At 41.7% G+C, this 11,750-nt stretch overlaps 1 pseudogene; it reads left to right on the top strand.

Moving 5' to 3' along the window:
* The first annotated feature begins 1,544 nt into the window (after positions 1–1,544).
* Positions 1,545–2,293, top strand: LOC102814708 (annotated as a pseudogene).
* The last annotated feature ends 9,457 nt before the right edge of the window (positions 2,294–11,750 follow it).

Below are 11,750 nucleotides of genomic sequence, written 5' to 3'. Positions count from 1 at the left end.
TGATCAATAGAAACTGTGTTTGTGAAAGCCCAGATGTTGGATTCATTAGACAAAGTCTAGTGAGACTACACAAATACTTCACTAGATAAAAGCTATTTATTTGAATTTTTGTTTTAAACTAAAGAAAACTGTGTCTAAGAAATTAAAAGAAACAATGAGAACATCTCACCAAATAGAAAAGGTCAATAAGAGAAATAAATTTTTTTTCAAAGAACCAAAAATAAATTCTGCAATTGAAAAGCACAATAACAGAACCAAAAAATTCACCAGAGGAGCTTGTGGTAAAGAGAAGAATGTTCCCCCAGAGATATCCCAGGCAAGACAAAAAAGGAATCCAAATAGGAAAAGAAGTAGAACATCTCTATTTGCAGATGCCTTGATCTTGTACACAGAAAATCCTGAAGACTTTACAAAAGAATGTCAATAGAATTAATAAGAGTTCAGCAGAGATGCAGGATACAATATTACACAATTCCATTTACAATGGCGTCAGAAAGAAGTTAGAACACATGTTGAGTTGAGTGATTCCACACAAAACCAATTACATGGGGTCAATGCTATGAAAGAGAAGTAAAGGTAGATATTTTAAAGAGACTGATTGTAGAGGGAGTCCTGAGGTGGTGCTTTGAGTTAATGTGATTTGAACCTCAAGGTTGGCAGTTCAGGCTCACCAGCTGCTCCTTGGAAATAAGGTCTATACAGGGTCGCTGAGTCGGAACCGACTCAACCGCACTTAACAACAACAGTCTAGGGAGGCACAGGGTGTTTCAAGTTGGGTTGCTAACTGCAAGGTCAGCAATTTAAATCAACCAGCCTGCTCCTATAAAGATTTACAGCCTCGGAAAACCTACATATGGTCACTATGTGTCGGAATCAACACGCCACCAGCCACTCCTCAGAAACCCTATAGAGGTAATGACAACAGTCTAGGGTAGTGGCAGTGTTTTGTTCTGTTGTGCTGTGGGGTTGCTGTGAGGCTGTACCGACTTGATGGCACCTAACAACAACAACAACAGAGTGGTGATGGTGTGCCACCAAGTCAGTTCTGACTCATAGCGACTCTGTATAGGGAGCAGAAAGTCTCGTCTTTCTTTTGTGGAGCAACTGGTAGATTTGAACTATTTATTGACCTTGTGGTTAGAAGCTTAGCTCATAATCCACTATGCTACCAGGGCTCCTTATAGGCTAGAGTAGAGGGTTATATAAAGAAGCCTGCCTTCATGGCTTGTTAGTTAAACTGAGACTTGAAGAATAAGTAGAACTAAACCAGTTCAGGAGTCCTGGTATGGCACTGTAGAACAATGCACTGGACTGCAAGGTTGGTTTGAACTGCAAAGTTGGCGTTTCAAATTCACTAGCTGCTTCTAAGAAACCCTATACAGGGTTTGCTATGAGTCAGAACCAACTCAACAGCACTTAACATCAACAACCTCTGTGGGTCCCAGTCGTAACTGAGTGCCTTCCAACCTGTGGGGCTTATTTTCTGGCATTGTATCTGACAATATTCTGGTGCTATTCCTACTGGTTTCATCTTCTGATGCTTCTCATTTGGTATTGGACAAGTTGTTTCCACCAGCTTGATCAAAAGTATTGCTCATCCAACAGGGGCACTTCAGAGTTTATCAATGGCAAGGACAGGATGCAATCCGAGGCTTTTTTAGCTCTGAAGCGTTCTTTGCAGCCTGTGGTAGAGGACTTCTCACTGAGCTGGTCTTTGCCTCTTGGTCTGTCTGCTACAATGCTCTCACTAGAACAATCAGTCAGATTTAGAGGTCAGAGGTTAATCATATATGCCCAATTGAAAAGACTTATGCCACTAGAAGAAGCAAGAGAAGATGTATGCCTCAAGTACACACTGCAGGGCAAGAGTTATGAGAATAAGCTGGCATTTTATCTATATTCCAAGCCTGATGCCAACTGCAGCATTCATCACCTTGCTGCCAAGGCCTTGCTCCAGATGAAGGACATGAACTTCAGACAGACTTCAGCCAATGACAAAAAAGTTTTGAAGATCAGCCTTGAGTATGGAGTCATAAGCTCTCACACTTACTGCCATCAGCAAGGATCTCAATTAGCCAGTGCAGGGGTCACTGGTTCGTAGGATATTCCAAGGTCAATTTTGTTGAGTGCACTCTTAGCAATGCCAAGATACGGAAGTACTTATCCAAAGGCCTCATCCTCCTACTATACGCCTCCAGCTGAACACATGAGGAGAACTCCTTATTTCTCGAAAATGTCAGATCAGCTAAGAAACAATGGAGGCTCAGATATTTCAGTGGCTGCAGGCCAATGAGTTACAGGGAAATGTATACTCTAGTCTTTGGAGACAATCATCTTGTGCAACTGATTTCCCTCCAAAAGACAGATGGTTCTTGGGATGTGAATGAAGGTCTGGCCTAGGTCCTAGGTATAAGTGTGGAAGATATATTGGCTGCCTTTCCTTATAAGGATATGGATTCTGCAGGCTGGGCCACTTGTCCTGGCTATGCTCTGGTTACATGGGTGGGACATGCTGGCAAGGAAGGCAGTGGCTTGGGGTCACAGTAATATAGGGTTTGTCATGCATCAGCCTGTGAAAGCTGCTGTTTGTCTCCTGAAGTCACATGTGGATCCTTAAAACCCTCTGAGGATACCATCCAGAAACACAAGCTCTTCTCAGCTACTGCTCTTCCCTTTACCTCCTCTTCTGCTATGATGTATATTTGCATTTTATATCTTTCCTATCAGTTTCCTGTCATAAATATACAGGAGACCCACCCCATATCTCCTCTCTGTTGCACAACCCCCTTGAATGAAATAATTCTGTTTCATCATGTCCACTCAGATAAATGTCAATGGCCCCAGAATTTGTTCCCTTTTGTGGAGGAGTCCCAAGTACTCATAGTAATATTTCTGCTAATTTTTCAGAACAGCAGCAAAAAGAAACTTTAAAGATTACATTATTGATGTGGTGCAATAGGATAATAATTAGACTGCTACCCACAAGATGGTGGTTCAAACTCACCAGTCACTTCTTGGAAACGCTATACAAGATCACTATGAATCAGAATCAACTCGACGGCGCTTAACAACAACAGCAACAATAAACATATGCTGTATGTCTTTCCTCCAACTGCCTGAGAACTTTGCATTGAGATATTTGGAGACAGTTGCTTCTTCTTGATAATTACTTAAACATCTGAGAAAAAGGTCTATGGTGAAATGGAGTCCTGGTGTGGCGTTGTAGGTTAATATGCTGGACTATAAAGTTGGTTTGATCCAACTGATTGTAAAGGTCGGCAATTCAAGCTCACCAGCCTCTCCTTGGAAATCCTACATTGGGTTGCTGTGAGTCAAAACTGACTCGATGGTACACACAATAACATCTTTAGCCCTCCTGTGAGAAAGATGAGTCTTTCTTCCCCCGGTATACAACCTTAGAAACCCTATACAGAGTCTATGAGTCAGAACCCATTTGATAGCACACAGCCAACCAAGCCATCATATGAGCACTAAGGTGTTCCTGACCCAAGCCATGGTATTTTCCATTGCCTCATATGCAAGTGAAAGTTGGACAATGAATAAGGAAAACCAGATAAGAATTGATGCATTTGAATTATGGTATTGGAGAAGAATATTAAAAGTACCATGGATGGCCAGAAGATAAAACAAATCTCTCTTGGAAGAAGTAGAGACAGACTGCTCCTTAGAAGCCAGGATGGTGATACTTCGTCTCCCGTAATTCAGACATGTTATCAGGAGAGACCAGTCCCTAGAGAAGAACATGATGCTTGGTGAAGTGGAGGGTCAGCAAAAAAGAGGAGACGCCAAACGAGATGGATTGACACAGTGGCAGCCGCAATAGGCTCAAACGTAATAACAATTGTGAGGATGGTCCAGGACCTGGCAGTGTTTCATTCTGTTGTGCATAGGGTCACTATGAGTCCGAACCGACTCAACGACACCTAACAACAACAAATCTTATATGGGTCTTATATGGCACTGTAGGATAAGCACTGGACTGCTATCCGCAAGACCGGTGGTTCAAACCCTCCAGCTGCTCCCTGGAAGCCCTATACAGGGTCACTATGAGTCAAAACCAATTTAATGGCACTGTGGCTTAATGTGACAAACTGCAAAGCCATTTGAACTGCAAGATTGGCGGTTCAAACTCACCAGCTGCTCCTCGGAAACCCTATACAGGGTTGCTATGGGTCGGAATCGACTCCATGGCACTTAGAAACAATAATTATGGTGGAACCCTGTAAGGAGTCCTGGTGGTACTGTGGGTTAGTCATTGGGCTAACCACAAGGTCGGAGGTTCAAACCCTCCAGCTGCTCCTCCAGAAAAAGAGGAGGCTTTCTGCTCCCACAAGGATTTAGAAATCTTATAAATAATTCAGAACCTACTTGACAGCACTTAACAACATTTACATGAATTCTTGGGGTGACGCTGTAGGATAAGCACTGGACTGCTAACTACAAGGTCAGTGGTTCAAACCCACCAGCTGCTCCTCAGAAACCCTATACAGGATTGCTATGAGTCAGAACTGACTTGATGGCACTTAACAGAAACAACATTTATATAGCTTTTTGAAGTTTAAGCAGTACTTTTAGACACATTTATCTGTCCAAAGATCAGTGCTACAGGTACAATGATCCCCATTTTGCAGATTAAAAAAGCCAAGGCCCAGAGGTATTAAGTGATTCCCCCTGACCCTCACAGGAAATATCTAGAATTGAATCCAACTTTTAAAGCCACAGAGCCCTTTCCTTTACACTTCATTAAGTTATCTCCTTCATGAAATGTTTCTTGAGGCAATGGAACTTGGCAAGATAGAATTATGTAGTGGGAAAGGGTTCCAGTTTGGAATGCTTTGAGTTTGAGTGGTAGGTGGTTATGTGCCATAGAGTCGGTTCCAACTCATAGCAACCCTGAACAGGGTTTCCAAGGCTGTAAATCTTTACGGGAGCAGAACGCCTCATCTTTCTCCTGTGGAACAGCTGGTAGTTTCAAACTGCTGACTTTGCTGTTTGCAACCCGATTGAGTGGTTATGGTTATTTTCTGCGGAGTTGGTTCCAACTCATAGTGACCCTGTATGGGGTTTCTGAGGCTAAAAATCTTTACAGGAGCAAAAAACCTCATCTTTCTCTCAAGAAACCATTGGTTGTTTTGAACTACTGTAAGTGAGATTAGCAGTCCAACTCATGACCACTATGCTACCAGAGATAGTTGGAGTACTAGCTCCATAGCTAACAACTGTGTGTCCTTCATCAAGTCAGTAATCTCCTTAATCCTAAATGCTTCATTTATAAACTGGACAGTAAAACCTATCTCAAAAGAATTATGATAATTTTGGTCTAGACACACAATGGAATGCTATGCATCATTGAAGAATAAGGATGAATCAGCAAAGCACCTCACAAATATGAATGAACCTGGAGGACATTATGCTGAGTGAAATTAGTCAATCACAAAAGGACAAATATTCTATGAGAACACTGTTGTAAAAAGTTAAGAAAAGGTTTTCTTGATAAAAGAAACATTATATGATGGTAAGGGAGTGGTTATTATTCATGGGCTAGAGGATAGACACACGTTAACATAAGTGACAGGACAGGCAATATACAACAAGAGGGAGGTTGGCAGAGGGAAGATGAAGGTAGCAAGAGACAGAGAGGAATGCAAAAGTTAAAGTAAATAGAGGTAAATACATGGAGGAGATTGTAATTATTGTAAAGAAGCAAAGTATATGATTTGTTGAATGTAAAACTGATGATCTGCTCTATAAACCATCACTCAATTCACAATAAAAGTTTTTAAAAAAAGAATTATGATGATTAAAATTTTTTAATGTGTGCACAAATTGCCTTATATATAGTCAAGGCAGGAGCACTGGTAGCATAGTGGTTACACATTGGGCAGCTAACTACAAAGTCAGCAGTTCGAATCCACCAGTCACTCCTTGGGAGAAAAATGAGGCTTTCTGCTCCTGGAAAGACTTACAGCCTCGGTAATCCCATGCAGGGTCACTATAAATTGGAACTAACTGGATGACTCACAGCAACACAGTCAAGGCTCGGTTAATATTAGTCCCTTATCTGCGCTTCACCCCCCTAATCACTACACAATAATGTAACAACTGCAAATTCTGTGCCCTAACCCAAAGTTAACCTTTTTTTGTGTTCCAGGGACTTGCTCACCCAAGAAGATGGGGACATTGAGTTCAGTACAATGTATTCACTTCCTTACTCCTGGGCTCAGCTCTTGATCTTCCTTAGGTTGATTGCCTGATTTCTTTTGAGATTTTGGAGAACATACAAGTTTGGGTTTGTGCACGGCCTCATTTTAGGCTCATTTTAGCTTTTTTGAGAACATGTAGATCTGGGTTTGTCCTCAGCCTTATGCGGCTCGTTTTAGCTAAAGAGTAGATGAGCAGACTTTCTTCTTCCAAACTGAACCCCTCACCACATTCTCAGCTATAAAGGAGAGTATGGGTTCTTGAAGCCCATATAAACTTTACGGTATTTTTTTTATACCTGTTTCTTTGTCTCAGAAATGATTCTTTGCTACGTTGGGGACTACCAGTCCAGCTGCCCAACAAACATTTCTGAAATGCTGTTCATGTGCCTAAGACCAGTAATAATGACTATGATAACTGGCATTTACCAGGCTACACAGCACAAATGCTTTAATGTATAATCTCACCTTATTATTACAAAAAAATTGGGGGAGAGGTGATTACCTCCATTTTAAAGGTGAGGAAAGTGAGAATTAGAAAGATTTGGGGACTGGCCCAAAGTACATATAAGTGGCAGAGATATGTATCAAAACTCTGAGTTTTTGAGCTCTTACCCTGCCCTCATCTCTGCCAAGAAATTTGGAAGATGACTATCTGGCCGACTGATTGGAAGAGATCTGTATTTGTGCCCATTCCAATCAGAGGTGACCCAACAGAATGCAGAAATCATGGGACAATCTCTTTGATATCCTATGAGAGTAAAGTTTTACTAAAGGTAGTACAGAAATGGCTGCAAGCATACACTGACAGAGAACTTCCAGAGGTTCCAGCCAGACTCAGAAGAGGCCATGGAATGAGGGATTTCATTACTGATGTCCAATGGATTTTGGCTGAAAGCAGAGAATATCAGAAAGATGTTTATCTGTGTTTTATTGACTATGCAAAGGCTTTAGATTGTGTGGATCATGACAAGCTATGGAAAACATTGTGAAGTATGACTACTTCTGAACACTTAATTGTACTCATGAGAAACCTGTTGTTGTTGTTGTTGTTGTTGTTGTTAAGTGCCGTCGAGTCGTTTCCGACCCATAGCGACCCTGTACAGGGTTTCCGAGGCTGTAAATCTTTACAGGAGCAGAAAGCCTCATCTTTCTTCATGGCAAACCTGTACACGTACCAAAGGGCAGTTGTTAGAACAGAACATGGGGACACTGAGTGGTTTAAAATTAGGAAAGGTGTGCGACAGGGTTGTATTCTTTCACCACACTTATTTAACCTGTATGCTGAGCAAATAATCAGAGAAACTGGGTTATATGAAGAAAACCCGGATTGGAGGAAGACTCATTAACAACCTTTGATATGCAGATGATACAACCTTGCTTGCTGAATGTGAAGAAGACTTAAAATATTTGTTGATGAAGATCAAATTGCACAGCCTTCAGTATGGATTGCATCTCAATGTAAAGAAAACAAAAATCTTCACCACTGGACCAATAAACAACATTCTTATCAATGGAGAAAAGATTGAAGTTGCCAAGGACTTCATTCTTCTTGGATCAACTATCAACACTAATGGAAGCAGCAGTCAAGAAATCAAACAACATATTGCATTAGGCAAATCTGTTGTTCAAGACCTTTTGAAAGTGTTGAAGAGCAAAGATGTCAGCTTGAAGACTAAGGTGCTCCTGACTCAAGCCATAGTATTTTCAATAACCTCATATGCATGTGAAAGCTGGACAGTGAATAAGGAAGACCATAGTAGAATTGATGCTTTTGAGTTAGGGTGTTGGAGGAGAATGTTGAGAGTGCTATGGACTGCCAAAAAAACCAACAGATCTATGTTGGAAGAAGTACAGCCAGAGTGCCCCTTGGAGGCCAGGATGACCAAACTTTGTCTCTTATACTTCGGACATATTGTCAGAAAGGACCAGTCGCTGGAGAAGGTGTTTGGTAAGGTGGAGGGTCAGAGAAAAAGAGGAAGACCACCAGTGAGATGGATTGGCCAAGGTACAGCATTAATGGTTTCAAGTGTGGCAACAATAGTGAGGTTGGCCCAGGATCGGGCAATGTTTCATTCGGCTGTGCATAAGATCGCTATGAGTCAGTACCTACTCCATGGCACCTAATAACAACAACTTTTCCCTCAGAATGGTGCCAGTCTCTTAATGTTGTTGTTATTAAGTGTCATTGAGTCGATTCTGACCCATTTCCAAAGAGTAGCTGTTGAGCTTGAACCACTGACCTTGCGGTTCAAACGAACATTGCAGTCCATTGCATTTGCCCACAGCACCACACCAAGACTCCAGTCTCTTAGTGGGAGATGTAAATGCAGATACAGTTCCTTCTTTCCTTCCCACCTCCTCTCCTTTTCTCTTTCCTTCTTTCTCTCCTTCCCTTCCTACCCCCTTCTTCAAAATGTAAATTATTTTTGTTTCTGATTATAAAAAATGATTCTGAATATAAAAATCCTCCTTTTCAGAGGGAGAACTAGGGTGAAAAAGAAGACTTTCTTTTTTGAGTACCCTTCCTTCTAGGTGAGTTTTTAACTTTATGCAGTTATTATTTTTGTAAAAGAAAGCTGGTTTTAAAACCAATTTATAAAAAAGCATTCCTAATCCCAATTTACATAGATGCCCATTTCTGACGTTTTCCTATGCATAAAAGCACACACACATTTTTTTTTTAAATGGAGTTATATTACACATACTGTTTTGTAAGTTACTTTTTGTAATATTATGACACGTTACACCTCTCTATATTCATAAGGAATCCTGGTGTGGGATTGTAGTATAAACACTGGACCACTAACCTTGAGGTCGGCAGTTCAAACCTACCAGCTTTGGAAACCCCATACAGGGTCGCTATGAGTAGAACCGACTCGAGGGCTCTTAACAACAATGCCCATAAATATAGAACTGATAATACAGATGGAATTCAAGTCGTTTGCAAGTTCTTGATACTATGCATCTTTTAGGGTAATCCTTTTCTGAACGGGAATTTGTAGCATTCCGTATAACATTTCCCTCAGTTTATTCGCTGACATTTAGAGAGGGAAGCAATGATCTTGGGACACTCCGCAGAGCACGCTGGACGCGAAGCTCTGGGAGCGGGGCGGGGCGGGGACAGGGCAGGTGGGCCAGTTACAGGAATGATGCCCGCGACTGGGTTGGGTGTCTTCCCACTTCACTACTCCGCGGGCGTGGCTAGAGCTGAGAGAGATTGCGGTCAAAAGCCTCCACCTTGGTGCTAATCGGGTTCAAGGCACCGATGGGCAGGCATTCCCTCCAGAGAAAGATGCAGATTGGTCATGCAAGTGCCTGGGGCTTGCCAGATTTCAGGCTTGCGGGATCAGGTAGGCCTCTCTCAGTCCACTGGACATTGTCAGAGGAAATTTGTAAGGGGAGGCTTCCAAAACAGTGAGGAGACTTGGGGAGGTGGTGATTAGGGATGACAGTGCAATGTCTCAAGGGAGATTTAGAATGTTTCCCAGCTGCCCATCTTCAGCGTGTTCTTAATGAAGTCTTTTAAAAATAAGAAATACTTAAAGCATACACAAAAGTAGGTACAATAATATAATGAACATATGCACCCCCAAAAAAGGAGCTCTGGTAGCGTAGTGGTTACGAATCGGGCTGCTAATCTCACCGTCAGCAGTTCGAAACTACCAACTGTTCCGTGGGAGAAAGATGAGGCTTTCTGCTCCCATAAAGATTTACAACCTCAGAAACCCTGTGTAGGGTCGCTATAAGTCGGAACCGACTCCATGGCACATAACAACCAACAACATGCACCCAAGAAGATCCAAGCCTTCCTTATGGGTTTCACCCAAATGTAAAAATCCAAAATCTTTACCATTGGACCAATAAATTAACATCCTGATAAATGTAGACAGGATTGAAGTTGTCAAAGACTTCATTTTGCTCAGATCAACCATCAACACTTATGGAAGCGGCAGGCAAGAAATTAAATGACATATTGCATTAGACAAATCTACTTACTGCACAAGACCTCTTTAAAGTGCTGAAAAGCAAAGATGTCAGTTTGAGGACTAAGTTTGACTCAAGCCATGGTATTTTCAATACCCTCATATGTATGTGAAAGTTGGACAATGAATGAGGAAGACTATAGAAGACTTGGAGTCCTGGTGTGGCACTGTGGGTTAATGTGCCAGAGTGCAAAGCCGTTTGAACTGCAAGGTTGTCTGTTCAAACTTACCAGCTGCTCCTTGGAAACCCTATACAGGGCCGCTATGGGTCAGAACCAACTCGACAGCACTTAAAACAACAACATAGAAGACTTGATGCATTTAAGTTATGATATTGGAAAAGAATTTTAAAAGTACCATGGAGTGCCAGAACAAACAAATCTGTGTTGAAAGTACAGCCAGATGCTCCTTAGAAGACAGGATGGCAAGACTTTTCTGTGATACTTCAGATATATTGTCAAAGGGACCAGACCCTGGAGAAGAACATCATGCTTGCATGGTAAAGTGGAGGGTCAGTGAAAAAGAGGAAGACCCTCAAAGAGATGAATTGGCATAGTGGCTGCAGCAATGGACTCAAGCATAATGATTTGAGGATGGCTCAGGACCAGACAATGTTTTATTCTGTGATGCCTAAGGTGTCAGACCAACTCTACAGTACCTAACAACAGCAACAATGCACCCATTGTCCATCCTAGTCACATCTTAGTATTTTCCTATATCTGCTTCGACTTTTTTTTTCTTTTTTCAGAAATAAAATACTAAATACACCATTGATGACATAGCCACAGAGGACTAGAGTGGAGAGTGAAGCATCCAGCTGATAAGAAGAGAGGGCATATGCATAAGAACACCCACACTTGCAGATAATACCCACTTGACCTGGCTTCAATGACTGGATGATCAGAGCTTAATTAGAAGAAGAAAGAAGAGGGAAAAAAGAGTAATCTGATCCAGTTTGATGAACTTGACCTACACCTATGGATACAGTAGCTCAAAAGAGGGAACAAATCTTCACAGAGAGGACCATTCCCACTCCCTCCATACACAGAGTAGACAGGAATGGGCAACTTGGATGCTGGCTACCCAAAGTGGGGTGGGGGCTACAAAAACAAGAAGTGACTGGCTTACAAGCTTTCAAGAGGGAGTCTAGATCCAGAGGGAGTGGAAGAAAATTTTATTGCACTCTTGTTATGTGTCAAGCATTACTCTAGGTGCCTTATATTCATCTAATTTATTCCTAATACCAATTTATGAGATTGGTACAAGTACTAGCTTACTTTTCAGATGAGGAAGCCAAGGCTTATAAAGTTCAAGCAAACTGCTTAAAGACACAGAGCTACTAAGAGGAACTGCTGGATTCAAATCCCACGTCTGTCAGGGTGTTTAGACTTGTGGAAGACAGTGGAGAATCATTGGAGAATAAAACTCATTTATCTAGTGACTTGACTATCTGATGTCAATGTCTGTTGTTGTTGTTGTTGTTGTCAGGTGCCATCGAGTTGGAACCGACTCATAGCGACCCCATGCACAGCAGAACGAAACA

Source organism: Chrysochloris asiatica, unplaced genomic scaffold, assembly GCF_000296735.1.
Source record: "Chrysochloris asiatica unplaced genomic scaffold, ChrAsi1.0 scaffold00074, whole genome shotgun sequence".
Taxonomy (NCBI): Eukaryota; Metazoa; Chordata; class Mammalia; order Afrosoricida; family Chrysochloridae; genus Chrysochloris; species Chrysochloris asiatica.
The sequence above is the reverse complement of the archived record's forward strand: the minus strand, read 5'-3'. Positions and strand labels throughout refer to the sequence as shown.